The 27,648-nt window shown below is 32.0% G+C and overlaps 1 long non-coding RNA gene across 4 annotated transcripts; it reads right to left on the reverse strand.

Moving 5' to 3' along the window:
• Positions 1–1,689: 1,689 nt before the first annotated feature.
• Positions 1,690–27,648, reverse strand: LOC126748313 (uncharacterized). 4 transcript variants are annotated; one of them, XR_007664693.1, is made up of 4 exons: positions 27,479–27,648; positions 12,382–12,558; positions 10,583–11,071; positions 1,690–2,984 (listed from the first exon to the last, which is right to left on the reverse strand). It is a non-coding gene; the product is annotated as an uncharacterized LOC126748313 (long non-coding RNA). The 4 variants fall into 4 exon arrangements; XR_007664695.1 differs by lacking the exon at positions 1,690–2,984 and having other exon boundaries at positions 7,476–10,837; positions 10,911–11,071; XR_007664694.1 differs by lacking the exon at positions 1,690–2,984 and having other exon boundaries at positions 7,476–11,061.

Raw genomic sequence — 27,648 nt, forward strand, 5'->3', positions numbered from 1 at the left:
TAGTAAGTCGACAATGGTTGTATAATGACTTAAATAAACCAAATAAACATTTTCCACGTTCACCATATTTTCTCTCCTTCAATGCATTGAAGTGATTTCTAAGATATCCAATACCCAGGCTATTACATCCTGAACATTTAACGAGCTTAACGTAAATCTTGTTAGAGCAAAGCAAGTAAGTTAGTTTACAAGGAATTAACTAATGTGGGTTAATTTTCTGTCACTTAGAAATACACTTATATCTAGATTCTGCTCAATATTTGAGAAAAAATAGAGATTCAAATTGAATTTGTAGTATTGAAGTTTACTAACTTATATACTTATCGTTGTGTGAATTTTGAACAGAATTATTTTGCAGATGAGATTATTATATTTAACCCTCAGTAAGGTGGTTCTGTTTGACTGTAACAGTATTGTTTTATTTAATCACAAATTGTAAATCATATATATCAAAGCGGAATCGAGAATTTATTTAAATATAACATTATGCTCCGGTTCGATTAGAACATTAAATTACTATAACAATAATTCTATTACAGACAAATTATAAGGTTTTGAGATAAACGAATCCCAAAAAATGTACAACACGTCCTACAAAGTGTTACTTTACAGATGCCCTACTCAATTCAGGCTCTACACTTCAAAGGCTAGTGTTACTGGTCCTTTTATACTACCTGAAAAGTACAGGATAATATAAATATGCTACAGAATAATATAAAATTATTAGGTTAGGTTCAATTATTGGTATTCCATTTCCTAAAATTTTCAATGTAGTTTTTTACAGTTAACAAAAATGAAAATCACTCACGTCTCACATAGTGCTTCTGAACAGATGCCTTACTCAATTCAGGTTCTGGCACTATGGAAGCTAGTGTTTTGACATGGTATAAACTAATAAACATAATATTATCTCTTAAACAGCAGTACCTTGTTCATAATATTAGGCTAACTATCTCAAGTTTGTTTGAATTTTCAAGCGTCCATTTTAGAGAGAGCAGCAGCATAAGGGGCAAACATTAATTTTTTTTTTTATCGTTCCGGAATAGACAAAAACAAATAATTGCGTCTGTAGCGGGTTGATTTGACAATTTTGTTGAAAAATTTGTCACGCCCCATACATTCCTCACTAAGATAACGACAAATAACAGTTATTCGAATATTGGTATGATTTAAAATAGACACAAATTCTAAAACCGTTACATATTAATATATGAAATGTTTTGGTAATTTAGAACCTTTGATTTTCTATTATATTCTCTTAACAAGGTATCGGTGTAGAAAACTATCGGCCACACTATTTATATGTATATCTTCCCTATTGATTTTCTTCTCCCTTAGAACAGTATCCCAAAAATATTGATACAAATACATTAGATAATCTTGGATCCACATTCGTTGTAAGAGTAATAAACCTATAACGGCTGGGTTGGAAAATTAAAAGACAAAACACAGGAGTAACGAACCTTTAATTGGTTTACCCTATCAATAACTGACAAGCGTAAAATGTTGAATGAACTTGTTGAATGAATAAAATATTGCATAAAAATAAGCATTTAAATATTTTGGTGAAGGGAACTAGATTTTTGTATTTAATAAGTTTAAGTTTTATTATTCCTTACTATTATTGGATATAATTTAAAGTTAACTTTTTTATTAAACTAGCAACGCTAAAAAAGCAGGTGCGGAAAATTTAATAGAAAAATTTAAATTAATAAACCCTAATACGCAAGGTACGAAAACTAGATTTTTCTTTTATAAAGATAAAAATCCCCTCTCAGTATTAATTCATTATAACAAAAACTCTTTTCTCAAAAATAATAATAATAGTAAAATAAGATTTTTTCTTGAAATTAAAATAATAAAATATATAACCATTTTTCTTTTCAAAGCATACCTATTTTCCATATTCTTTTTAATGTAACTAAAATGCTTACTAAGCTGTAGCCTCTCTGCTAGAACGAAGAAGGCGGTCTAATGGCGTTGCTATGAAATAATTCGACTCGCAATTGCACCTAGACTCCACGTAACCCCACCTGATATTTTATTGTATCTAAAAATATTGAGTAATATTAGTACTCAATGGCAAGGGTTTCCTGTTTCGTTCAGTGTGTTCTTTTAGGTTTGAATGTTTAGTATTCTTCAATCATGATTATATCAAATTGCACACGCCACTGAGCGCTTTATGAATAAAATCAGCCATGTTTTATTTACAACTGCGTCAGGCTCCGTCAGCTGAAACAGGTTGGTTTGACGGACTACATATTGCGTTTTGGTGATATTTCAAAACATTTAAAAAGTATAGAAACTAGCAATATTATTTTAGAATTTTCTTCCTCAGATAAAGCCACTGCATCTAATGGACCTTAAGAAAAAAAAAATGGATATATTACAGAAAAAGAATTGTTGAAATAGTGGTTATAAATGTTGTCGATAACATAAACATTTGTCAACTGTCGTTGACTACAACTAAATATTGTAACCTCACAAATGATGTAATATCCAATAATTTAATTATGTTGTTGTAATGCTACACCTATTGAAAGGCTCTGCTAGAGGAACCTTATGAAAGAAACCTCAAGATAGATTATCACTCTCCGCAACTATACTTACAACTTCATTTTCCAATTTTAGCATACGAGGTATGTTCGTACGAAGATTTTAAGGCATAGAGAGGGTGCCTCTTATTGAGTCGGCACTATTGGTATATTTGTGAATATTTAAGATAGAGGGTCGGGGTATGTTTTTCACATTTTCTCGAAATCGTGATGTTCAATTTTTTTCTGTTTTCACCATTTTAATGAACAGAACAAATTCTACTAGTTTGCTAACTAATCGACCCTTTATCTTAAATGTTAGCAAAATACTAATAGTCCCGACTTAATCGGAAGCACCCTGTATACTATATATTTTATCTACAGGGTGACCATTCAAAGCCGTAAACGTTGCTGGACTGCTTCGATGGACCACCATATTTTGAATTCATACTGCAAGAGAGAAAAAATCTGCATTAAACAAGTTCACATAAATTTTATATATATTTATTTATATTTATATATATGCAACAAATAAAAATACAGGTATGTATTATGACAAATTTGAACGACAAAACAGCGAAACTAACCTGTCAGCGCAGCGGGTCGGCTTGTGATTCTGTGAAACGATGATTCTTTTCTAAACACGCGAAACTAAAGACTTCCCCGAAAAAATCGACTTAATACAGTTGGCGTTATTAGGTAAAAGTTACACATAAAGTTTAGTTTTGATGCTATTTCCAAAGAATTTATGGCAAGTTATTAAAAATTTGACATATCAAAATTTGACTTATCAAAGTTGGACTGTATATATATTAATTCATAACGTCAAAACAATTAACTGTTAAAACATTTTTGACTTATATGCCGCAGCTTTTATTAGAATTCGCCAACAAATAACTGCACAGAAAGAAAATAACAAAATTTTTAATGTCAAATTGAGTGTAGGTACTGACCAAAATTTAACTCTTTTCCAAAATTTAAAATGTAATTTTTTATGGTATGTTTAAAATTAGAAAATTTTAAATAAAATAAATACAATTTACCATTAGAAAGGCTCTGACAGAAATGACGTAAATATGCCATATTACGGAATATCCTCGTTATCCTGGCACTCAATATATTTGTTTATTTTTAAACTCTGCTTTTATATACTAATGCTTATACTAAATTTTACAAATAAAATATGCAAAAACCGAATTCAAATTACTTTTAAATAATTTCCAATTCAGGACAATATAGATTACATGTTTAAGACTAATTTGCGGTAATAGTTGTTTTCTATTTACTAGAAATTGAAAGTAATGTGAAGTTGAATCTTCTTCATTATCACTTGTTTTTTTCAGTTTGGTTAGATAGGAGAGTGTATGCCCTTTAAAATAATATACCACAGTTAGGGTAGCCTAAATATTCTTGTTGGACTACCGGACCTCCCAGCCTGGATTGAGAGGAAGGCCATGGTGGCAAACTAAGGTTAAAGAAGGGGTTCAAGTCGAAATCCCGAGAGGGAAGAATGGTCGGCGAACCAAATTAAAGTGCTTTACAGGCCTGGCACAAAGATGGATCATGGATGAAAAGCACCAATTCAGCCGGAGCCGGAGTATACAGGATGGAAACGAACACAGGGGAATCCTTCCCGCTAGGGAAACACACCACAGTTTTCCAAGCGGAGGTGTTTGCTATACTCAAACTAGCAAACACCTACCAAAGTAGCGAGCATCTACTCTGATAAAGCTGCCCTCAAGGCGATTCAGAAACAAACCCAGGGCGAGCTCAGCGCTAGTCCAGGAATGCAAAGACGCATTGTAAAAGCTTACAGCACACAGGGAAGTGAGAGTGAGATGAGTCCCAGGACACCAGGGTGTCGAGGGCAATGAACAAGCCGACGAACTAGCAAGACAAGTAACCCCTTCGTAGGCCTCGAACATTGTCTCGGTCTTAGCAAATCTCCCGGCACTTAATAATTGGGCCTGGGAAAAAACAAGGAAGAATTGGAGGACAGAAGGATGTAGACAGGCCAAAAAATGATACCAAACCACGACGGCTCTAAAGCAACCGGCGACTGCTAACAAAGACCCGACAGAATATCAAAGACTTGATGGGAATCCTGCACGACAATCTAAACAGGCATCTACACCTTCTTAGTATAAGAGAAAGCCCACTCTGTCCGAATTGCGGTACAGGGGAGGAAACTCCATACCACATACTACTAGTCAACCAAACTGTCTTGGCCTCTAAGCGACGCTAAGGAAGAAGTGAAAGAGTCCGTGAAAGACAAAGATAAGAAACGAAAAAATCAATAAATCGGGGTACATGTACTGCGTTTACATTCCGCGTATTTCACGCGTTTTCTTATTTATGTTTTTAGTTAGATAATATTATAAATGGTTGACTGAAAACCAATATTATATTTACCAGTATACAGGATGTCCCAAAAATGAAGTCCCAATATTATACTGCAGCCGTGTATCTATAATATTACGGCCGTGTATCTGTAATATTATAATCAGCCGTGTCTTCCCAGGACTAGATATATAAATAAAAGTTGATATCTAACATCTAATTATGATAACTAATTTAGTCTTCTTACTAAAAAATTTTTGCTAAATTTAAAAAATGTAATAAAGTTGAAATTGTTTTTTTCCATTTTAATATTAACTTTTTTTTGCACAATTTGGCTCAGAATTTTCAAAACTATTACCACGACAGTTTGAATAAAACGAATCGAAATATTATTAAAAAGTGATTTATTATAATACCATCTTCATTATTTTCATTTTTGGATCTAAGAAACGGTAAGAGAATAATAATTATTCTAAAATATATTATAATATAATTATTATTATTGCACACTTTTTGCTACATAATAAAACTTACGAATGAAGGTAAGTATAATACTTATTATTTTATGCCTTTAATTTTAAAACCCAGTATTATTGCTTTTATTCTTAACTGTAAATAAGACGCAATAGAATTTTTATAGAAAACATATTTATATACAATTATTATTTTCTATATATGTACATACATATCCTAGGTACTTATTAAATTTTAGAATTAAGAAATGGTAAACAAGACGCAATATAATATTTACAATAAATCTATTTAAAAAAAATTACAATTTAACATTTTTAAACGCGCTTATTATCTTCAACACGCTAACACGCTTTATTATCTTCAACAGTAATGTTATGACTTTCTACAGTTTGTGCCCCAACATCCTCGTCTAATTCATCTATTCCATATAAGTCACTCTCTTGTACTTCTGACTCATCCTCGGACTCATCAGTGTCACTTTCTGTTTCATTATCGTCGCTGTGCAAGTTGATTATCATATTTTCTATAGCCATATCTATTGTTGGTTCCTTTGAAATGAATTCTTTTTCAAACGACTCAGCTCGTAAACACCGAGATTTCCATTTCTCAGCAGAGAATTCTTTAAAGAAATCATCACAAAGTATCATCACGGGTAAGATATACCTCTTACCCGTAACCATTGTTGCATTTCCGCTTTCTTTGTTAACGATGTGGGTGATTTTTCGAGTTGTTTATTATGGTACGGTGCGTTATCAATTACCACAACAGACTTTAAATTAGAAATGAGATTCTCAGAAACCCACATTTTGTAGTTCTCATAATTTATGTCATGATGGTAGTCGCTACTTGTGCTGTTCGATTTCCATCTAATATAGGCATTAGGAACCAACCCATTTTTGCCACCTGAATGCACTATAATAAGGCGTGGTCCCTTGCCTGTTGGTTTTTTAAAGCTTTCCAAAGAGTCATTGCTTCATCCTTTTAAATGAGTATGTGATGAGTGAATGTATGTCCTGTCCATGAAACCCTTCTTCCCTGTATTGACGCATCCTTCTAAGAAACTCAATTCTCGGCAGTCTTATAGGTTGACGTTCCATTAATATTGTTTTATTGTTGCTAAATTTCTTCGAACGAAAACCAATTTTATGGACTTCCTTTCGCAAAGTCTCTACATCCTTGATATTCAGTATCTTGTACGAATTTTTTATGTACTGCTTTTAATGTCGGAACCGTCTTTTCTGTGAAATGGTAATTAATGATCGTTCTTCGCAACATTCCTCGATCTACGTCGTCTTTAAATAAATTGTACTAATCACAACAACGGTATTGATCTCCGTTTCTAATACAACATTCAGTGTAGCATCTTCAGATACTTTTGGAGGTTTTGCTTTAGATAAATTTCTTACATGGCCCTGTTACCTAAATTTTGTTTCAATTTTGCTAACGTTGGATCTGGTAATTGCAGGAAGATCATTATGAGTTGCATTAAATAGATTACAGACCTTTGTGTAAATAAGTTTTTCTCACTTTCTAAGAAATCACATAAAAAATAATGTTGGCGCCATAGTTTCAATTTGAGACAACCTGTAACCAAAATTTTCACTGCAAATGACTCGATGCAAATGGATAAGTTAACGATTAGTTGCAATAAATCTAGAATCAATTTTTATTTTTTTTAATGTCGTACGTGTTATTAGTCTATTACATAAAATTTCACAAACTGCTGCCTTTAGACATGGTATGCGAAATAAAAAGTATTCAGAATATATCATAGAATTGTAAAATATATAAAGGATTTTCCATTAAAAAAAATGAAAGTTGGCGCCATATTTTCTACTTGAGGCGCCATGTATAAAATTTTTTAATTTCAAAAATGCACAACAATAGTGGCAATACTAATCGATGTATCAAATTAATAAAAGAAAAAAAATATCTTAATTTTAAATTTCCTTTCATTGTGAATGCACTGTCTAATCAGTCATTGCCAACTGTATCTCTGTGAATATTTGTATATATAATATAAGTGTTAATTATTTAAAAGTTTCAACTCGATTGTTAATTGAAAATATTTACAATACACTAAAGTCAGACTCAGAGAATCTGAACAAAAATAATTATCCTTGGCTGTGGTGAGAAATAATAATAATAATAATAATAATAATAATAATAATAATAATAATAATATTTCTTTATTTCATATTACAAAGTCACATTATACATGAAAACTTCAATAAAATGAAATGACCTCACAAAAAAAGGATTATTTAGAAATATAAACGTCTCCCTGAGATAACTATATATAACTTTACATACTTAAGTAATCATTCAGACTATACGGTTCTAAAGTAAGTAGTAAGTTTTTCACCTTTTGTTTAAATCTGTTTTGATTTCCTATAGTTTTTATTTCATGCGGAAGTTTATTAAATAACTTTATGCACATATAGTAGGGACTCTTTTCAAACAATGAAAGCCTATGTATAGGGTAGTTAATATTACATGTGCGAGTATTAAACCTATGATCAACAGAAGTAGGAAACTTATCTCTATTCCTAAATAAAAACATCACTGCTTCAAATATATACAATGCATATACAGTTAGTATTCTCTTAAATCTAAAAATACCTCTATATGATTCCAAGTATTGCATCCCAAACATTATTCTAATTACCCTTTTTTGAATGACAAATACACTTTGAATCTTAGAGTTGGCCGCCCAGAAAATAATGCCATACCTAGCTGAAGACTCAAAGTTGGCAAAATACAAGGCTCTTCTAGCCCATTCATTTAGATATTTTAGAACTGTACGGAAACAAAAACAAACTCTATTCAGCTTAATTTGTAAATATTCAATGTGATCTGAAAAGTCTAAGAATTCATCAATATATACACCCAGAAATTTAGTTGATGCCTGCACTTTAACCTCAATATTGTTGAAGTTTACTTCTTTTGGGCTTACTTCCTTGTTTTGTTTTAAAAATTACAACGTGCGTTTTTTGTTCATTCAATATAAGCTTATTTTTATTAAACCAATCTTTGGTTTTTTTAAACAGAAGATCTCCATTCAGGCATAGCTCAGAGATGTTTGAAGACGCCACTAATAAATTTGTGTCATCTGCAAATATTGTTAGGGTATTGCATACTGTATGACTATTATTAATAATTTCAAAAGGCAAGTCTTTTATAAAGACAATGAACAAAAAAGGCCCCAAAATACTCCCTTGTGGTTTACCTATTTCATTAGCCTGAATTTCCGCTGCTTTCTACCACTACCTGTTGCACTCTTCTAAAAATCATGCTAAAATTTCTATCTAAACAATCATATGCCTTATGTCTAAAAATATGAAACCTTTCTTCCGAAACCTCCTTTTTTCCCAATGAAAGCTTTCCTTCCTCCAAATTTCTCAAAACTGCACAAGTGAACTGAAATATGGCAGTTTGTGTAGATCTACCCTCAAGGTATCCATGTTGATTGTCAGATAAAATATTGCACTCTTTTAGAAAACTGAGAAGCTGATTGCAAACTGTCAACTCAAACAGGTTTGAAAAACTTGGAAGTAAGTTGTCAAATTCATTAGGATCGCCCTTTTTTTGTAGATTGGCTTAATGAGTGGACTTTTTAATTGATCTGGGAAAATTCCATGCTTTAATGAATTGTTCAAAATGTGGCAAAAAACTTCAGATATGGTTGGAATGCAAACCTTGACAATACTCGCTGGTATATCATCATTTCCGCAGCTTAATTTATTTTTTACTTTTTTAAGAATACTTAAAAGTTCACTTGGGCTTTAACAAGAAGCCTCTAGGGTTGGCTGCTATATTCGTTTGCCATGTTGTTTCATTGTTGTTGTAATCATTGGCAGCTTGATCAGCTTGCCCAGTGACAGACTGTTTTTGATTTATGACTTTCCCAGAAACTTCTTTGTATATAGTCCACATACATTTATTTATATTATCTGATGTCTTTATCTTATTTTGATATTTTTTATATTTACATTTTATCAACATATCATCATACTCTTTTTTTACAATTTTGTATCTATCTGCATACATAGGAAAACGTTGCTTTAATATAAAAAGAGTATCTAATCTAGCCTTCACTTCCCTAACTTCCTCATTATATTTATAGAGATCTTCTTTATTATTTTTCTTACATATTCGTTTCTTTGGAAAACTTTGATTAAAAATTGGTACAAATATATTCATAAAAGCTCTCCATTGGCTATTTACATCACAATCTTCCTTACCAAAAACGTCAGCCCAGTTTTCTTCTTTTAACTGTTGAATAAAAAAAGTTTTGTTTGCTAGTTATGTCACAGTCCCTTATGGAGAATGCTGATCATTGCTTATGCTTAACTTGTTTTTTTACTCATATAAATATCCACCATTTGTAATTTTTAGTTAGTCAGTTGAAATTGTAGCTGCGCTAAGTTTGTACGAAATAAATATTGTATTTTATAAAAAGGAGTTTGGCATATTCGAATAGTTAACTTGCTTCAAACAAAAATCGTTTATATTGTTTTGGGAATGTATACTGGTATTTGGTTAAGAAAATTGTTTTTTGCCCTTTATGATCTGAAATATGAGTTTGCAAAGTCATGCCTAGAACACAAACAATATCAATATTGGTAAATATATTATCGATGCAACTATTTAACCTAGTTTTTTCTGTAATTGTTGGATAGAAATTAAATGAGTTCATGATTGAGAAGACTTCTTGTTTATCTCTATTAGGTTTCAAAAGTTCAATATTAAAGTCACCTGCTATAAATACCTTCCTTTGACTGGCTGTATAACAAAAAAGTAACTCTTCTATTTTTTTTTAAATATTTTTACATCTTCTTTTGGAGGTCTATACAGTGCTTTCATTTCAAAACGATCCACCCTTAATAACTTTCTTCATTCATTATTTCATTCATTCATGCATTAATTCATTATTTCTAGACATTTTCGCTAACTATTTGCTTACGCATTTACCGATTTAATTTTTTTTGGTACCGTTGAATAGAGAATTTTACGCTGCTTACTATGATGTATCACACGATGGGGGTTCCCATTTGACATATTAAAGTGAGGTTAGCTGGAGGTGATGACAGAACTTCAGTAAATTCATAATTAAACGTCCCCCTGTATATCTAATTTGACGTGTTTTTTTTTTTTTTTTTTAAGAAAGTTATTAAGGGTGGATCGTTTTGAAATGAAAGCACTGTATACTGAACACACATAAAATTGTTTACCTGCCAGAATACACTCGACGCAAGTACATTCAAACTGCTCTTCCACTGCCAACCTGTTTGTAGTTTATAGAACCTTTGAGAGTACATGTTTTTTCCACATACACTGCTACTCCACCATATCCCTTCTCTCGGCAGAAGGAAGAAGCTATATGAAAGTTTCTAATCTGGAAAATTTGAAGCTAATCCCTTCTCTTCCAATGTTCTGTTATACAGATGAATTTGCAATCGGGGTTTTCCTCAATTAGGTGGTTTAATCTATCCAGAGAATTTCCAATTGATTGAACATTTTGGTGTATAATAGCTGATCCTTTAATATTTATTGTTTTACCTGAGATAGTTTTAGTTGAGCCTATTTTTGGTCCAAAAAATGTTGATTGTCACTTGAATAGTTTACTTGTTGTCGCATTTTGTTTAATTTTTGCAAAAAGCTGGACAATTTGGGTCTCTTGCCGAGTGGATCCTGTCACTTAAGTTCAAATCTAGAACACACTACGAAATTCGAATAATCTTGAACTATAAATATCCAAATAGAGAATCTCTAAGTCAGTAGCAATGTAATTAATGTGTAATTAAAAGTAACAATAGCAATGCAATTAATGTTTTTCTAATTTAATTAAAAGTAACAATCTCCATTTTGCTAGGTCAGAAACAAGAATCCTTTCTTGCCTAATAAAAAACTTGCCAACCCTAGGAAAACCGAAAGTCTTCTCCTTTCAATTAATGTAACACAAACGTAATAACACACTTGAAAAACTAAGAAGAGAGTGCATAAGGTGCTGGCTACACAATTCCCAAAACCTTATGCACTATATTAATCTCGACTCGACCGGACTGGAAATACACAAGTCGATAATCTCAAATTGCATTCTGTGACGTCATCAAAATCGTGACAAAATACTTCTTCAATTGACTCAACTTCAATTAAACTTCAAATAAAATTCCATAATTCAAAAATGTGTTGTTTGAGTAGAACATTAATTGCTCTAAATCCTGGCTATTACTTAAAATGCAAACATTTCAAACAATAGTGACCTTTTTTACTATTATTTTAATATAAAAATAAGTAAATTGAGTTAAATTAATAGGTTTTCGGCAGCTTTTTAGATATTTTTATGTTTTACACATGAAATTATCATTTTAAAAACATTTAATAACTAATATCAGCAGTAATTAAGTTACTGATTATGAAAGTTTATTTCAGTACAATCATTTAAAATCATCAAATGTAAAATTTCTAAAACAAGAGTACTCGTAATACAATATCTATTTTATTCTGATTGAATATTTTTTGTGTTTAATTTAATCGCAGAAAATTTAAACGAAATCTTGCAAATAAGTTAGTTTTCATTGATTTTTTCTAATAAATTTTAACTAATAATAATTAAACATTTTACTAATAAATAATAACTTTTTGAAATAAAATAGTTAGTTCTGTATAAGTACTTTAAGTTCACGCCACAGTCTTATATAAGTATTATTATTTATCATCATTTTAAGCTTTTATATCGTAAAATAAAATTTTTAAAAAGTAATAGGCGATTTTTAAGTGATAACAGATATATAAAAACACTTCAACTGACGACTTTTGCCCCAAAAATTATTGCAAAATCTTCAACCCCCTAATTTTTTTCAAATAGGAATTGGGGTTAATGGTACCTTATTAAAAAGTGCTTTTAATTCCCTATACGTTCCTGTTTATTTTTTGAAAATGGGTAAACTCGTTTAGAAAATATGGATTGAAATTCGAAAAATATTTTTTTAAGAAACGCATAAATTAAATCAATTTAAAAAAAACTTACGCATTAATCAAGCAAATGCTGAAAATGTTGCCCGCCAACAGTAATAAATCCTCCATAAAGTAATACAAATTATCTTCAAACCGTTCTAGAAGATCCTGAAGAACTAGCAAGGTCACTTCGCGACGCGAACACCAATAATTCGTCTTCGCAGTCAACTCATTTAGAAAATATTGAACTCTAAAATACCAACAAAGCGTTTTTGTCAAAAATGCAAATAAATTAATCAATTTTATTTAAAAATGTATCGTCGTATTAAATTAAAATGATAAGGACAAATTCTTTTGACCAATTGCTGTTTTTGCGTACTAAATGTTTTTGGCTAATTTTAGTGTTAATTAAGGTTTAACAATCAGGTACTCTAGTGGCTAGATAGCTGTTCTGTGACTTGTGCGTTAAAATTGCTAATTAAACTTTTTAATAATTATGGTGTACTCAATTGCAGAAAGAGTACAATAGTAAGTAATCGAAATTTATTTTAAAAATTATGAATGTGAAAATCGGGTTACGCAGATATTTAATGAACGCCATCATGACAAACACCTTTCTGGCAAAATTGTTCGCGAGTTAGTACCAAAATTTCGGGGAACAGGTTCTGTTACAAATAAAATATATATAAAGAGCAAAATTATATATACCTAAAAATATCTACGTAAGATATGTATATAAAATATAAATGTATGAAAATGAAAGCGCGAAATCACTTTGATATAGTGTACATAATTAAGTGAACTATACTGGCAGGAGAAGACACTTTAAAGGTAATCGATGAGGAGGCTCCACAGGCAATTGATAAAAAGTGGGAGAAACTGGAGAGTGTAGCAAGAGTATTACCATTAAATGCTTTAGTGACATGATAATAGGTATTGCTGCAGAACAAGCAAGAGCTCATAAAATTATCAAAAAAACTAGAATGCAACTATATAAGAAAAAGCCTAGAAAACCAATTATCAGGCCAAAATAAATTGCTAAGCTCAAAGTTCAATGGTAATGCTGAAGAGTTGACAAAACATTTCTAAGCATTTGATGAATTAATGATTTTGCTTTTCTAAAATAGCCTTTTTCTTTTCCTTCCACAATCCTATGATGGTATACCTAAATAACTAAACCCATAAATAAACAAAGCTTACAATAAAGTAGCATTATCTATACATAAAGAAATTTACTAAACCATCAGATTACTTAATAGATTCCAGAAATCTAACAATCATTGTCTAAAATTATTTTAGGTTGTTAAAAACTAGGTGGCCAGCAAATTTAAACAATATTTAGACACTAAAAAGAGCAAAAAAATGATGGTCTTGAATTAAACTTTAAATGATCACTAACTAATAATTTCTCTCTAATAAGGTCAGAACACTTTAATGAAGAAGAAAAACTATAATTAAAAACAAAACCAATTTCACAAATTCTTTTAAAACCCAACGACAAACTTATATTTTCCAGTCATGATAAATATAAAATAAAAACTACAGAACAAGTACTAACTCATACATCATCTCTTTTTTTTGCTTTTCTCTCCTCTCTTATACAAAAGCCAAACATTTAATAATATTTTAGTAAATAATTAGTTATTTTGCAATGGCTAGTGATGACATTATTATATTGAATTAATTAGAACAAGACCAAATTCAACTATGTGGCAAATGAAGTTAATATTAAAAACCACAAACACTCTGCTTCAATAAGTAATAGCATTGTTCATTAAAACATCAGAATTAAAATTATAATAAGTATTAAAAAAAAATTTTACAACCTTTTAACATTTATAGATACTTTTTGTCTAGATAAACTCAATATAATTATACTAAGTGAGACTCAATTTATTCAAAACTGGAGAAACTTTTCTTTTCCAGGCTTTACAACCAACTAGAAAAATAGTAATATTAATGAATGTTATGGGTTAATGATATACATAAGAGAGTGTATTCAATACGAAATTAAACACACTATTCTCCCTACTTCGAATGTAAGGCTAAGTCAGCTTTTATTCTCTGTTAATTCAATATGTTTTACATATTACATTTTTCACTCAGAGCATGTTACAGAACCCCTAGCCTAGTACATCAGACAATGAATTTCTTACTGGTCCTATGTTCCTGGTCTTGTATCTATGGACCTTTGCATGTACTTTATCTTGGTGTTTATTGTTTTGTACCGATAGAAAATTTTCGAGTATATAAACCAATGGAAGCTTAATTATGTCCATATTGGCAAAGATACGTCTGCAATCTTCCCTAAAACTCAGTCCACCAAGAATTCTACTTGCTCTTCTCTGCAGGGTGAAAAGTCTTTTTGAATGAGGGGCATACCCCCATGGCATATGTTAATACAGGATGGAAGTATCAAAATAAACTGTAAACCAGCAAAACAATGAAGAGCATAGACAGACTGTACACTAAGTTTTCCTGCAACACCGTCAATATCATTAGCGCATACCACTAGAAAGAGTCCAGTTGGACTTTTAAAAACTTAGCCCTTGCATCCCTGGATATTTCTGCCTGTCGACAGTGACCCTATTTGTTTTGTCTGAATTTAATTGAAAGCAGTGCAGGTCAAACCATTCGTTTATCGCATTAATTCCCGTCTCTGCATCCTCCAGAGTCAGGTGCATATGGTGCAGTACTGTCATTAGCAAAAAGTGTGAATTTACCATTTTGCTACATTAAAGGTAACTAGGTTTATATAGATTAAAAAAAATATGAGACGTAAGACTGAGCCTTGGGGGAAACAACTACTATGCAAGCAAACTTAGAGACATAACATCAAAAAGTTGTATAACATGTTAATGCTTCAAAAGAATCTAAATGAAAATCTAATCAATTCTTAAAAAAAAGAATGGTTCTCCAGGTTCAAATGGGATAACATAAGAAATAATGAAGTTTTAGGCCATTAAGCTTAAAAAACAAGTTTGACAAAATTATCAAAAAGTGCTTCAAAGAACATTATGTAATTTCCTTAAAAGTCAACATACTTAACAAACAACAATTTTGTTTTTTGAAGGTAATAGACAATGGTACAGTGAAAACATCTTGTCGAACTTGCATTGTCTTATTTATTTAATGTAACACGGCGTTTCGGTCGGTAAGTATCTCCAACCGCTATCAAGTGTAAACTGACAGCAAACTACTATTCTATAGGCTTATATACTAGATGTGTGCAGCGATATAAAAATAAATTACAGAATCTTTACCGTCAACCAGTAAAGGTGGATTTAATTGACATTAGGCCTTAAATGTTATAATGCTTATTAAGTAATAAATAATATTTAAAATTAAAGGATCTGGTTTTGTGCATGTCGTTAGATGGTTGGAGCAATGTCCATAACAAACCCATTATATGCTGCAGTATTGTCACCCCCAATGGAGAATCAATTTTAATCAATACTATTATTAGATATAGGTGTTACTTCACACACCTCTGAAAATCTGAAGGATATTGCGATAGCATCAATAGACCTTGCAGAAAAGGATTTTCAAGTAAAACTTAAAAATTTTGTGATGGACAATGCTGCCAATGTCCAAAAAATGTGCAGTAATCTTATGGGTGAAATCAATATCCTTCAATATGTTTGGCTCATTTTCTTCATTTATTGACAAAAATCATAAGGGTAATAAAATGCTTCAGAAATAAACATATTCCAGCTGCTCTGTTTCAATCTCTCTTTCAATCTGGCTTTAGAGAAAAGTTTAACTGCGAAACGGCTGTTCAGAGTGTGTTGTGATTGGAAAAAAATATAGACTGTAATCTAGCTACTGGTGCAATTTCTCTGGATTTAAGAAGAGCATTTGAAACCATCAATAGAAAGTGAGTAATAACAAAATTAAAAAGTATAGGCTTAGAGGGGGTTGTTTTGCAGTGATTTAGTATGTATTTAAAAAATAGAAAACAGGTATTAAAAATTAATGATGTTTTATCAGAACCGTTTATAAATAAATATCGCGTTCCATAGGGTAGTGTATTAGGACCATCATTGCTATTTTTAATATACAGAGTGCGTCAGCAAGGCGTACGGCTAAAATACCGCCTAAACTATACCGAGTACAAAGAACAAACAAACAAACTTATGTGACATGGTTAAAAGGTTGACAAAAATCTACAAACTTAAAATGATTTTACACATACAGTCTTAAAGTAAGATATTAACTCGGCAAGAAATCAGAAAACCAAGCCACTAATCTCCTAGTTCCAACTTTCTTAGTAATATACCATGATTAACTCTATCAAAAGCCTTGGACAAGTAATGTGGATGACATCCACCTGACACTTCTTCCCCAAGGCAGTTAGTAAATCCTGATAAAATATCAGCAAATTTGTCAATGTTGATTTTCCAGATGTGAACCCATGCTGCTCACCCACCAATAACTCCTTACAATGAAAATGCAACTGATCATAAATAAGCCCATCCAAAAACTTTGAGATTGCAGACTGTATACTCACACTTCTATAGTTCGTTAATGCACTGATATCACCAGCCTGAAATATTGGTACCACAAAGCTGTGTTTCCATAGAGTTGGAAAAGCTGTTGTATCCAAAGATCTTTTAAATATAATAAAAAGAGGGTAAGAAATAGTACAAATACATTTAGACACAAAATAATTGGGAACACCATCCGGACCTGAACTTAGCTTTGGCTTTAGCTTAAAAATGTTATCAAATACCAATTCAAGTGACAAATTTACATTGGGAATGACTATTATTTACCCTAGTCCGATCGCAAGCACTAAGATTATTTGAACTATTCTGTTCTTATACAGTGGACAAAAATTGAACAAACCCCTCTGCAATTTCGTTACATCCCAAGAATTCATTATTTCAATAAATTAGGTATTCTGTTTACCGCCCTATCCTTTACTTTATTTACTTTTACTAACTTTTAAGGTCCGTATAAAGCTGCTGATCCAACTTCAAAAGGTGATTTTGATAGCAAATATCACTCAAAGTTTTACATGTCTTATTGGCCTTGTAACACTTATGAGCCCCTTTCTTTAACCAATGATCTCAATTCTGCTGAAAACCAATAAGGAAACTGGGATGTTTTATACCTTTTTAATGACAAAGAGTGCTATAGCCATTCCTAAAATATGGTAAAATTAAGAGACATTAATATCATTTGACACCAATAAAGTATCCCAATTAACTGCACCTATCAATCAATCAATCAATCAATATATGCTTTATTGTCATAAATGTAAATTTGTTGACAAAGCTGTAAAAAAGAAAAACATATACACAAACATGTAAAAAGGTTATTTAGCATACTATGGTCCATCATCCTAAAGGCATTCTGCTTCCATGAATATGGTTTACCTATACCGGTAAAACCAACAATATCCCCATTCTTCAGAAATACTCCTCCAAGACTCTGAACCAAAACATACAAAGCTAATGTAATGTCAAGAGTATCAATATGTATAACACAAACAGATATTATTCACTCCCGAAATATAAAATTTTATTAAATGTAAAACTTGAAAAAAAATGAATCTCAGAAATAAATTAGGCGAAATGATATGGTGTAAAAAATAAAAAGAATATACCTAAAGTCCTGCAAGAAAAAGGTAAAAATTACTAAAATCTATCTGACAAAAATTCAGCTATTTCATAATAACCCTTTGCAACTAAGAGTTTTCTAACACATTTTCTAAAGAGTTTCCAACTACCTATACCTTTCAAATCTGCAGGAAGATGAATAAAGAGTTTTTTACCATCAAATATAAAAGTTCTTTTGATCAGTGAACTTGTAGGCATAGGCAAGAGCACATCATTAGCTCGTTGACTGCTATATGCATGCCTATTAGTTGTGTTCACATTTCTAAATTTCTTATGAACGAGGCAAACAGATTCCAATATAAATAAGGCAGGAAGGGTTAGGATTTTATGAGTGATAAATAGCTGTTTGCAAGACTCTCTCATACTCACATTACATAGACATCGGATCGCTCTTTTGCAAAACAAAAACACTATTAAATAAGTAATGTGTACATGCACCCCAGAAACACAAACCATACCTTAAATGGGACTCAATTAAAGAAAAATAAACATTTCTCCCCATGTCAAAGTCAACCTCTCCTGTGACCACTTTAAGAGCATAACAATTTGCTGATATTTTTCTACACAATTGCGTGATATGACCCTCAAATTTTAGTTTATTATCAATAAATAAACCTAAAAATTTATTTTCGTCTAAGTTGTTTAGAATGTGATTCTCCAAAAACACATTATTTAAATTGCATTTAAAATTCATAACACTAGTTTTTGAAATATTTAAACACAGTTTGTTGGAATAACACCATTTCTTGATTTCAACAATATCTCTGTTAACTGTGGTATTTAGATTCATCGCAATCATGTCATGCCATAAAATTGTTGAATCATCCGCAAACTGAATGAATTTACCTGAGATCCCAAGATTGGCCATGTCATTAATATAAATGAGGAATAGAAGTGGCCCAAGAACTGAACCCTGAGGAACACCATGAGTCACAAGCTGCTCCCTTAAAAGGGCACCATCCACACAACACTCTGCATTCTAGTATGCAAATAAGACTGAAACCACTGAAGAGCCAGACCTCTGAATCCACACCGCTCAAGCTTCCACAGCAGTATTTCATGACTAACACAGTCAAATGCTTTGGTCAAGTCACAAAACACTGCTGCAGCAATATCACCACTGTTCAAGCTCAAAAATAAGGACTCAAAGAATGAAAAGATTGCATCTGATGTTCCCTTGGCACTTTCAAACCCAAATTGCTCAGATCTTATAATTTGCTTTTCAGCTAAATATGACATAAGTCACTTTTTAACCAATTTCTCGATGATTTTTGAGAGGGTAAAAAGCAATGGTCTGTAAGAAGAGGGTGATTCTCAAGCTCCCCCCCTTAAATAAAGGCATGATTCTGGCTACTTTAAGACAATTGGGAAATTGGCCATTATTGAAAGAATGATTAATTGCAGATACAAGTACCTCCAGTGCTGAATCAGGTAAATTGAAAAATAACCATACATTAAGTTCATCATAGCCAGACGTATTTTTCTTCTTTATCTCCTTTAGAGTAGACTTAAGCTTAACTAGATCAGTTGGCAAAAAGAAGAAAGAATCTGGTCCAGCCCTATACTCAAAAAACTGTTCATAGTTAGAAAAACCCTGAATTTGACTTGCTATGTTACTACTCTACAGTGATACAGTGACTACTATGATACAGTAGAAGTTATTCAGCCTATCAGGTTCAATATTTACCTTTACAATATTGCCCCGTTTACCTCTTAGTTCATTTACTATCTTCCAAGCCTTCCCCTGAACATTATTTGAATTACCTAAGCGACTTTTAAAGTATTTTTGCTTTGCAGTCTTAATTGTTAGTCTGTACAGTGCTCTATTTGTTAAAATAGTTAATAAAAGCAATGTTATTTATATAAAATTTCCAAATATAGTGCAGTGATTTAAGATTTCTAGCAGACACCTTAAGACCCTTGGCAATCCAATTTTTTTTTGTTTTCGTTTTTAAGGTTTTTATCGGAAAATATTTATTAAAATTTTGACAAATAATTGCGTGAAATGACTCTAAAGGGCTTGCGGTAGACAAAACGCGCTGCCAATCCTCTGATCTACCCAGTTGCAAGAAGCTACTATAGTTTTTTTTGCTATAAATTCTGCCCCTTCTCTTTCCCCTCATTTGACTCTTGTGACCTATGCAAAATCACATGCAATAGCCTCATGGTCAGGGAGCCCTGAATTTATAACATTACAATTAAAATCATTTGCATCTATGTTGGTGCACACATAGTCAATTTGAGTGGTAGAGTTAGAAGTTATTCTAGTTGGATTATTAACTACAACATTTAAACTATAAGACCTTAAAAGGTAAGTCAATTGGTTTGTAAAATTATTAGACAGATTTGACAAGTCAATATTAAAATCTCCGCACAAAATTACTTTCGAAAAAACATTTAAACCAGACAATAACACTTCTAGTCTAAATAAAAAGTCACCTACAGCGGCCGCAGGAGCTCTATATAAACATATAACATACAGATCAATAGAGCTACTATATATAATTGACAATTCAAATACCCTGTCATCAGCTAAATAATCAAACTTACTTACTTTTACAAAACTAATTTCCTTAACCAATTCAGAATGCAAAAAAATTAATGACCCTCCATGCAACATATTTGAACGACAGTACTTATCAATAACAACATAATTCTCTAAATTTACAAGTTCATCAGGTTTTATCCAGTGTTCACATAATAAAACAAAACCTGGATGTTTAAGCCCTTCGAAGAATATCAGAAGTTCATCCATTTTTTTTCTTATAGATTGGATATTAAGATGTACCAAAGAATATCTAGTTAGGGGGTACTTTTGTTCCAAAGGATGAAAATAATTATTTTTTCAATGTCTTTTCGAACATCTGTAGTTAAAAGCACACTATCATCATTCAATACATTTACAAAATCAGATACTTCCTGCAAGTTATTTGTTGTTTTTACGTGAATTATGTTTTTTTTTAATTTAATTAATTATTGATATCATTATAAGCGGCCATTTTAAAGTCATAGTAAAAATCAACAAATTTAATGTACTTCCTATCAGCACCACCAGGGACTATTGAAAAACAATATGCTTTATGATGAATAGACTCATTAAACAGATAATCAGTTGCCTCATTAACCAAGAGATTCGATATATTAGAGAAAATCAAATCTAAAAAGACCAGTCTATTGTTAGGAATTGTAATCTGCTGATAAAAATTTAGGAATGAGTAACATTGACCTAATATCAACCCATGTGAATTCAAAGGGCAACAAACAGCTACCCCTGACTCACCATTCCTCCAGCTGGCTTCAGGTATAGTAAAATTGCCCAAAATATGAAAATCAGTACCTGAATAAGGATGTCTAAGGATGTCAACTGAGTGGGAGTGTCCTTCATACAAACTCCCCTGTGAATTTGGTGGAATATATACCCCACCAAGGACAAAATTACTAGCACCTAATTTACATAATAAAAATTACTGTTCAACAGAATCATATGCAAAAGTCTGTGATATAAATTAAAACTCCACCTTCACAACTCTTGTTGCTTGTGATGTCCTGTCACAACGGAACAAATTAAAAGATTTCACTCCTAACTCAGCATCAAAATACTCCTCTGAGAGCCAACTTTCAACAAACACTAAAACATCATAGCCAGAACACAAAATTGTTTTATGAAGATCACTAATCCTAGTTCTTATACTATCAATATTATGACAAAAATGTAATGGGGTCAATTTCTATTTTTTAATTCTATACTATTTCTAGCCCTATCATTGCCAGCATCAATAATATAGGGCACATTGTTTCGAAAGTTTAAACTTGTTAGTTCACCTCACTGGCCTCTTTTCTCCTATTTAATTAATTCACCACACTCTTAAGTTATTTATTTATTTATTTAATGATACACTTTACAAACACCAAAGACACTAGATTGGTTGTAAAGGAGATTGGTTGATTGGACATGTAAAGGAGAAAAGGAACAATAAAATTAATACAAAGACAAATCATCATTAAAAATAAAAAATCAAACAGAAACAAAAAGAATTAATTATTTACAACCTAAATTGCTAGTTTTTAGTAACAGCCTAAACTGTGCCCTGGACACTTAAAATATCTATATTAAGTTTATTTAGATACTGGTTACAATTATCCATCATTCTGTTAACAGGAGAAAAGTTTCCAGGATTTACCCTAAAGAAGTTTTGGTGTAAATGTCTTAAATACACTTTAGGAACTTTAAATCTAATGTGATTAATCAGCAAACAATTTTCATACTTAAGCTTGTTGACAATAAAATATATAAATAACACAGCTTGTATATTTCTTCTTTCTTTGAGTTTTATGAAATTAAAGATTTTTTGCATTGACATATATGAGACCAAATATGGGTATGCATTGTTACTTTTGACATAAAGGTAACGTAAAAACCGTTTTTGTACTTTCTCTATCTGATTTGAATGAGACTCTGTTGATGGCATCCAAACCTGAAATGCGCCACAACTTCGCCTCAAAGTTCATATAATCTAATAATAATATTTATGCATTCTCTCTGCTTAATGGTTAAATCATTTTTAATTTTGTATGTGTACCCAATCAAATTTCTTTAATCAATTTTTCAGCAGCAGATTTCTTGTTTAATATGTCCAACAAATCTCCGTTCTTCTGCTGGTCATTCCAAAATACTTCTCTCAAGAACTAAAGAAAAATATTAAGTTAAAGACACATCTGCATAAACAAATTAAAAAAGGCACTGCCAATTTTCAAATTAGGAATGAATATAGCAAAATTAGAAGTACAGTGAAATATCAAACTGCACATAAGCTTCAAACTTATCATGAGAATATCGAGAGAAATGTCAAAACTAACCCAAATAGCTTTTGGGATTTTGTCAGGTCTGGGCGTTCAAGACCTGGTGTTCCGGCTGAGGCATGCTATGGGGAGTGTACTGTTAGCGGTGCTCAGGAAATAGCTGACACATATGCATTATATTTTAGCTCAGTATTTCAACAGTCTGAAAAACCTAACTTTGATAAATCTAGTGGCAACTTTTCATTCTCCAAGATCTCTGAAATGCAAATTCAAGCAGCCATTAAGAGATTAAAATCAAAAAAGGCCACTGGCAATGATAGTATCCCCTTATACATTTATAAAGGTTGTTCTGATATCTTGTGCACTCCATTAAAAACCATTTTTAATTTGTGTCTAAAAACAAACACATTTCCAGAAGTGCTTAAATATGCTTTGGTTACTCCAATCCTCAAATCAGGAGATAATTCTTTGGTTGACAACTACAGACCAATTAGAGTTCTTAATTCTCTCACAAAAATTTTTGAAAACATTTTATACCAAGATATTTTGAGCTCTTTCATGAATAAATTCTCTCAGCAACAACATGGATTTCTACCAGATGCCTCAACTGTCACCAACCTCAGCACTTTGACTGAGGCAGCTGCCAATGCAGTAGATAGCCAAGAGCAGCTAGATGTTGTCTTGACATATTGTGCAAAGGCTTTTGGTTGGGTTGACCATGGGCTGTTGGTGAATAAGTTAGGTAAATTTGGTTTCTCACTGAAAGCATGTAGGTTTATGGTATCTTATCTTACCAGAAGGCCTCAGCAAGTTAAAGTTGGTAAAAAATTGTCAAAAATATATATAGTAACATCTGGGGTGCCTCAGGGCAGTAACCTTGGGCCTCTCTTATTTCTAATTTTTCTGAACTAACCTTCACAAGAAAAATGCAATTTATAAATTTTTATTACAAAATTCATAATTTATTGTTAACTAGGAATATAAGAACTGTTCTTTAATTAATCATCTATCATTTGCTGTTCCTAAAATCAATTTGAGAATAAGAAATAACAATCTTTTCCAGTGTTCACCCTCAAGTTGTTCGCCATTTAATAGAATGATGCAAGAATATAATAATTATATACAAAAATATGATATAGATCTCTTTAATATTAGTATTCGCCAAATTAAGACTGATTTTGTATCCTTATCTGATTAATCATTTACTTGTTAATCTGTTCTTTTGATTTTTGATTTTTAATTGTAAGTTGGTGTATTTTATTAAATGTTATTAGTTTTAGTGTAGGTTTAGTTTCATCATTATTATTGGTGTTCCTTTTTCTTTCTGCAAGCCAGTAAGCACTCCCACATATAATTACATTTGAAATGTGTTTGTAAGAGTATAAATAAATAAATAAGTAAATAAATAAATAAATAAATAAATAATATTGTTGGCCCTCAGGTTTCTCTCATTGACCTCTGTGACAATAGCATCCATGTTTTTATGACCAACACCCTTGACAGGATTGGATTGCTGCACATTGACAGAAGTTTTTATCAACAAAATTTCTAATTTTAAATCATCAAATGACCTTTGAAAAGATGTTTTCATACTCTTTACATCCAAACAGACGAGTCCATATGCTTTCTATGAGAATGGCCACATTCCTGGTTTCAGTCTTTGTCACACTGTGATTGATTCAGAACAGCACATATTCATGAGTGGAATGGAATTCAGGATGCAGTGTTAGGGCTCTTTAAAAACTATCTTTAAGAGAGAAAACAACAATTCCCTAAGTGCTCCAAGCATTGTGCAATTTGGTGTTCCCCAAGATACAGTGCTTGGACCTGTACTATTCATCCATACAGGAGATATTGGTATGTTCCTGGACAAACTTGATTCTCTATTATCCCAATTGTCTCTACACTCCATAGTTATATTGGCTGTTGACTTTAATATTAACTTCACTGATGTAAACTTGCTATCATATCATACATCCCTTTTAAGTATATTGGAATCTTATGACTTAAAGATGCATGGTATGCATGCTATGTGACAAGATCAAACAGTGTTTTCCTAAAAAGAGGCTTAAAATGAAAAATAGAAAACCATGGGTCACAGCAGGCCTCAGAACTTCAGCTAAAAACCTCAGTTTTTTGGCTAAGTTGTGCAAGTATACAACTAATGCAAACATTATTCTTTATCATCAGAAGTATCGTAGTCTATACAGAAAGATGATAAAAGCAACAAAGGTTAAATATTATAGTGACCGCTTGAATGTGTCCTGATATAGGCAGAGAGATTGTTGGTCAATTATAAATGCCTTCAGGCATTCTCACAAGAAAGTTTTAGAACCAGAAGTAAGACCAAATAGTTTAAATGATTATTACTGTAATATTCCTCATTTATTGCTCAAGGATGTGAATACTAATATTGATCCTTTGCATTATATTCAACAAATGTGAGTTCAAAATTCTTTTTTCTTTTATCCTGTTAGCCTTACTGACGTTGAAGATGCAATTAAAAGCTTAAAAAACCGTAATTCAGCGGGAGCTGATGGAATATCATCAAAATTACTACTCCTTTTGCCTGACACAGCATTGAATGCCTTAGCTTCTGCCATGAACAATTCCTTTCATAATGGCATCTTTCCAGCATGTTTGAAAGAGGCAGTGGTTATCCCTCTTTATAAGGGTGGAGATTTGAGTGAGCCTTGTAATTCCCGTGCAATTTCTATATTGTCTACTCTCTTCAAGATAGTTGAAAAACTTGCAAAAATCAGAATTTTGTCTTTTTGCAACATAATTGCATTTTATCTGCAAATCAGTTTGGATTTCAAACGGGAAAAGGGACTCATGACGCTGTTTTCGGCTTTTTGGAGAGTGTCTATGTGTCCTTAAATTCTGGAGAGTCCGCGGCGGCAGTGTTTTGCGATTTATCCAAGGCATTTGATTGTGTAGATCATGAAATACTGCTGTCTAGGCTCAATAATTATGGCTTTAGAGGTGTGGCATTGCAATGGCTGGAATCCTATCTGTCTAATCGTACCCAAAGAGTTACAGTATCTGGATGTTTATCCGATTCCAGATCCCTTAAAACTGGAGTACCTCAGGGTTCAGTGTTAGGACCACTATTATTTTTGCTCTATGTAAATGATTTGGGTTCATTAAAACTGCAGGGCAAAGTGGTTCAGTTTGCTGATGATACCACCATTTTATGGAATCATAGAGGTTCTGATAATGTTAGAGCCCAGGTTTTTAAGGATCTTAAGATTTTATCGGAGTGGTGTGCTGCAAACAGGCTTGTATTTAATGTGGGCAAAACCTTTATTATGGGATTTAAGTGTGACATTCAGGGCCTTATGTTTGTTGTGAAAACTCCCCCTTGCAAAACAAAGAAAGCTGTAAGTTCCTTGGTATTACCATTGATGGTCGCCTTCGCTTCAAAGATCATATCCTAAATCTTGCATCAAAATTATCCTCTGGATGCTTTGCAGTAAGAATGGCGGGGCATGAGCTGGGAAGGGTAGTTGCACATTCAGTGTACTTTTCTCTTATTGAGTCCCACCTTCGTTATGGCTTGCCTTTTTGGGGTTTAAGCAACAAGGGATTATTAAACATAATTTTTGTGATTCAAAAAAAGGCAGTTAGATACCTATGTTCCGCTGGGTTAAGAGATTCTTGTAAACCTCTCTTTATATCTCAAAAAATCCTAACTCTTTTTATCTTAGAAACAGCTACTCTTATTCGTAAATGACCTAAACCTCCCTATAACACTGGTCATATGACTCGCCAGGTTAACGATTTTCCCTTACCAATCCCTACATCCTCCCTCACCAAGAACTCACTTATATACCTTAGCAAAAAAATTTACAACCATTTTCCTCTATGTATCAGACAAATTTTAGAACTTGAAATGAAGAAATTTATCAAAAAGATGCTTTTTTTTTCTCAATCTGTTTTGTTATGATTAATTTTGGTAATGTGTGTAAATTTTATGGTAAAGTGTTTTAGATGTTATGTTTGTTTGAAATTTGAAATTTAAAGTGAATTTGAAATTTTTTAGTTTTTAGGATGCTTGTACACAAGATTTTGTTGTCTTACGTAATATAGCACATTTTCTTTCTTTCTTTCTTAAGTAAAAAAATTTACAATCATGTTCCTCTATGTGTTAGATATATATCGTATGTTAAGAAATTTAAAAGAGAATTAAAGACGCTTTTATTGGCTAAGGCATATTATAACCTGGATGACTTCTTTGATAATAGGTTTTAACCTTGGACATGTTGGAAAGTTTTTTTTTTCTGGTTTTGTCAACAAGTTTACCTTTATTTAGTAATTGATTGTTTTATTTAGTTATCTTTAATTCAAGTATGTTCAAAAAGTTTTGTCTCTTGTGTTTAATTTTGTTCATTGTTTTGTCAATTTTTGAAATTGTAATTTTGTTTTGTTGTTTTTAGCTTGTAGGATGCTTGTACACAAGATTATTCATAGGTAATATAGCACATTTTCTTTCTTTCTTTCTGAGACAAAAACATTTTTAATTATGTTGTATCAGTAGCTGAAATGTTCGGAATGTTTTAAAAAATCTATTCATGGAAGTTTTAATTCCTTAATAACCTAATGTAAATTTTAATTAGTAGTCTGCACTGGTGTTTGGCAACAGTGGCTTTAGTGAAACCTTCTGGAGGGGCCTTCTGTGAGGGTCCACAATGACAATAAAAAAACTGCACGTGGTGCAAAAAAGGCTTACAAAGGAACACTTACCTCTAATATAGTTGCCTAATAAATCCCACAAGGCGGTTCTCTACAGGGCTGTAATGGTACACCCGAAGGAACAAAATAACAGTCCTGTGGAAATGTGGTGAGCCTCCAAAATCGGGTTATGAAAATGTGGAGGCACTCAACCACCGGCAATCAGAAGGAAAGCGACTAGG

This window comes from Anthonomus grandis, chromosome 22 (assembly GCF_022605725.1).
Source record: "Anthonomus grandis grandis chromosome 22, icAntGran1.3, whole genome shotgun sequence".
NCBI classification, from domain to species: Eukaryota; Metazoa; Arthropoda; class Insecta; order Coleoptera; family Curculionidae; genus Anthonomus; species Anthonomus grandis.